At 42.0% G+C, this 4,428-nt stretch overlaps 1 pseudogene; it reads left to right on the forward strand.

Annotated features, from left to right (window-relative positions):
• The first annotated feature begins 282 nt into the window (after nucleotides 1-282).
• Nucleotides 283-1,831, forward strand: LOC101713003 (heterogeneous nuclear ribonucleoprotein L-like pseudogene; annotated as a pseudogene).
• Nucleotides 1,832-4,428: the final 2,597 nt, after the last annotated feature.

The following is a 4,428-nucleotide window of genomic DNA, read 5'->3' on the forward strand; positions in this document are numbered from 1 at the left end:
GTCTGGGCGGTAAAGGGGAGCGGCCGCTCCGGACCCTCCTCCCGGGGAGCTCCTCTCAGCCCCCAGGCTCTGCTCAGCCCTCGGCCGCGCAGGGCCGCGCAGACGTTTGCCGGAGAGGCGCTGCCCGAGGCGGGTACTGGCCGGCGGCGTCCGAGGCCCGCACCCCTCTGCCACCCCCTCAGCCGGCCCGCCGGTCCCCGGCCGCCGCCATGTCCTCCTCTTCCTCCTCCCCCAGGGAGACGTATGAGGAGGACCGGGAGTAAGAGAGCCAGGTCGAGGCCGAGAACCGTCGGGAAGCGACGCTGTGGGGTGGGGGCGAGAGCTGCGGCGGCTGGAGCTTCGCACAGCCGGAGACAGGTGGAAGTCATCGTAAGGTTTCTGTTTCACCTGTTGTCCATGTTTGAGGACTGTGTGAATCTGTGGTGGAAGCAGACCTTGTGGACGCTCTGGAAAAATTTGGGACAATATGCTATGTGATGATGATGCCATTTAAACGACAGGCTCTAGTGGAATTTGAAAATATAGATAGTGCCAAAGAATGTGTGACCTTTGCTGCAGATGAACCTGTGTACATTGCTGGTCAACAGGCCTTTATCAACTATTCTACAAGTAAAAGGATTACTCGTCCAGGAAACACTGATGATCCATCAGGAGGCAACAAAGTCCTTTTGCTGTCGATTCGGAATCCTCTTTATCCAATTACAGTGGATGTGTTATATACCATATGCAGCCCTGTTGGAAAAGTGCAACGTATTGTTACACTCAAGAGAAATGGGATACAAGCAATGATTGAGTTTGAATCAGTCCTTTGTGCCCAGAAAGCCAAGGCAGCACTTAATGGAGCAGATATATATGCTGGATGTTGCAGACTAAAAATTGAACATGCAAGACCTACAGGTCTAAATGTTATTAGGAATGACAGTGACAGTTGGGACTACACTAAACCATATTTGGGAAGACGAGATAGAGGAAAAGGTTGCCAGAGACAAGCCATTTGGGGAGAACACCCTTCTCCGTTTAGACATGATGGCTATGGATCCCATGGTCCATTATTGCCTTTACCAAGTAGTTACAGAATGGGCTCTCAAGATACGTCTGAGCTTGTTGCATGTCCACTACCACAGGCTTCCTCATCTTACATGCATGGAGGAAATCCCTCTGATTCAGTTGTAATGGTTAGTGGATTACATCAACTAAAAATGAATTGTTCAAGAGTCTTCAACCTGTTTTGCTTATATGGAAATATTGAAAAGGTAAAATTTATGAAGACCATTCCTGGCACAGCACTGGTAGAAATGGGTGATGAGTACGCTGTAGAAAGAGCTGTTACACACCTTAACAATGTCAAGTTGTTTGGGAAAGGACTTAAAGTTTGTGTGTCTAAACAACATTCAGTTGTTCCAAGTCAAATATTTGAGCTGGAAGATGGTACAAGTAGCTACAAAGATTTTGCAATGAGCAAAAATAATCATTTTACAAGTGCTGGCCAAGTATCTAAAAATATAATCCAACCACCCTCTTGTGTGCTGCATTATTATAATGTTCCATTGTGTATTACTGAAGAGACCGTCACAAAGTTGTGTAATGACCATGACGTTCTCATATTCATCAAATATAAAGTGTTTGATGCGAAACCTTCCGCCAAAACGTTTTCTGGGCTGTTAGAATGGGAATGCAAAACTGATGCAGTGGAAGCTCTTACTGCACTTAATCACTACCAGATCAGAGTCCCAAATGCTTCCAATCCCTACACTTTGAAGCTTTGCTTTTCTATATCCTCCCATTTATAAGATCATGTTAGAATTTATGTTCCTCTTTATTACAGTTTTAAAGCTACAATTCTTTTAAAAACCATCTAAAATGGTTCATCTAATGTTGCCTTGCTTACTTTAAGATCTTGTTCTGTAATAAACATATTTTGCCTTGAATAAATTTATTGTAAATGTAAGTATTGTTTTCATTTTCAGATAGAATTCATAATGTAGACTGTCTACAGCTTTGTTGTAGATTGTGCAAATATATGATTTCTAAACTTATTACTATAATTTTTCTTCCACAGTAAAAATATATGTACATTCTTAATGCTAATTATTATCTGCAAGTATTTTTCCATGTGTACAAAATTAATGCAGGTGAAAGTATTACATTTTAAAATAGAATTCCTATATGTTTAGATGTTTAAGTATGTTGCAGTTACTCATATTAAACATAACTTGTATTTATTTAATGAAGTTTGAGAATAACATTGTACATGTTGACTTTTAAGTACTACAGATTTAGCTGATTTTATATTTTGGAAAAGTTAACAGACATGGATACACTTGTATAGTATGCACTCAAACTTATTTAAACCCGTGTTGTTGTTTTTTTAAGATGTTGTCCATTTGTATTGACATGCTTTTGTTTCTAGTTCCAGTTTGGAGGTTTTATAAAGTTATAACAATGAAAAAAAAAGACCCTGTCTCAAAAAAACAAAACAAAACAAAAAAACCCAATATTTACTCTTATAGAAACTTAATAAAACAATGAAAGTAAAATTAAAATTTATCTTTAAAAAGTAGTTTAGGGCCGGGGATTTAGCTCAGTGGTTATGCCGCCTGCCTCGCAAGTGCAAGGACCCGAGTTCCACCCCCAGTTCCAAAAAAAAAAGTAGTTTAAATTTTACAATGTGATACTCATTAATTGTAATTAGTACAGTATTTTATTTTTCAGCTTTAATAGATAAGTATAACTTTTATCCTCAGAGATGGTGGCACATTTCTACAATACCAGAAGGCTGAAGCAGGAGGATTGCACATTCAAGGCCAATGTGGGGTACTTAAAATTTTTAAAAAATTAAAGAACTGCGGATTGTTACAGTTTGGATCAGAAATGTCCCCAAAAGCCTCGTGTGTCCAGAGGAGGGGGAGTGGAAGGTTCCTGGAATGTGAGGGTGGAGCCTTGTCGGTGGATTCACCCCACTGAGTTCTTAGCCGACTGGGCTGCTAGGAGCCCGAGTTGCACAGCATGGTCACCAGGGCTTGACAGGGTCTAACTTTTCTCCTGCTTTCGCTCTCGCTGCTTCCTGGCTGCCATGAGGTGACAGCTACGCTCAGCCAGGCCCTCCCACAAGGTGACAAGGTGACAAGGTGTTGGGCCTCACCCCAGGCCCGGAGCAATGGGCGCCACCAGCCATGGGCTGAAACCGCTGAGCCCTGAGCCCAGAGGCTTCTGCTCCTCACCTGTTCGCACCCAGTGTCCGGGCCCAGCACCAGTTGCCGCGGCAAGGGCTGCATTCCAGCTCTGAGCTCTTGTCTGCTGTGCCTGGGGCCTGGCTTCATCCAGCGCTGTGGGGAGAAACAGAAAAGAAAAAGGACTTCTTTGGGAACAGGTATAAATAAACCATACTCTTACACTTAAATTGATTGACAATTTTTGATTAATTTAGGCGCACATTTTGTATGCTTTGGATTCAGTTAAAGTTTATTTTTGAATCTGGAACACGGCCTTCTTTAGAATACATCTCTGAAAATCTTGATTACAACTATGTAATCGGTGATTTGCCGAAATGAAAACCAGAAAAATTAACATATAGAAACTCAAGAAGCATGATTGCCTTTATTGTATTTCTTATCAGAGGAACATTCAGACACGCAAAAAAAAAAAAAATTAAAGTCATTCATCTTTAATATTTTGCCAATTTTTTTACCATATGAAAAACCATAGCCTTACACATATTTCAGGAATATTGCTCTGAAGGTATATTTTTCAATGGAGGAGGATAGAATTGATTTTACTAAACAGTTTGTCAGGTTGTTTTATAATTTATACATATGTTGGGCCGGGGATTTAGCTCAGTGGTTCCGGCGCCTGCCTTGAAGCACAAGGACCTGAGTTTGATCCCCAGTACCAAAAAAAATCAAAAACAAAACAAAACAAAAAAATTTATACATATGTAGACGTATGGTATATGGGCTCCCTTTGAATGGGTGTGTGTCTGTGTGTGTGTTTGTGTGTGTGTGTGTGTGTGTTTTACTGGGGCCTTCTCACTGAGCTACATTCCCAGCTCTTTTTTATTTTGAGACATGGTTTTACTAAGTTCCTAAATGGCCCAGACGGGATTCAAACTTGAGATTCTCATGCCTCAGCCTCCCTCAGAGTTCTGGGATTACAGGTATGTGCCACCATGACTGCCTTCCATTTGCTCTCTTATGTTGCTTACTTGACTTAGCCTGGGAAACATGAAGCTCCCTTGGGCTAGGGGATGGATGACTACAGCATGTCCTGGTCAGCTCATTTTGTATAAATGCTGTGGAGGGAAGGGGCTAAGAGCAAGAATAGAACTGTTCCCTGATTTGGGGGCAAAATCAACAATTTTGCCAGTTGTGCAGGTCTACTCCAAGGAGTTCTAATCTGACAGGCATGTCCGGTCCAGTGGATCCCCTGGTG

This window comes from Heterocephalus glaber, unplaced genomic scaffold, assembly GCF_053883595.1.
Source record: "Heterocephalus glaber isolate CG9 unplaced genomic scaffold, H.glaber_assembly_v1.0 deba00001586, whole genome shotgun sequence".
Lineage (NCBI taxonomy): Eukaryota > Metazoa > Chordata > Mammalia > Rodentia > Bathyergidae > Heterocephalus > Heterocephalus glaber.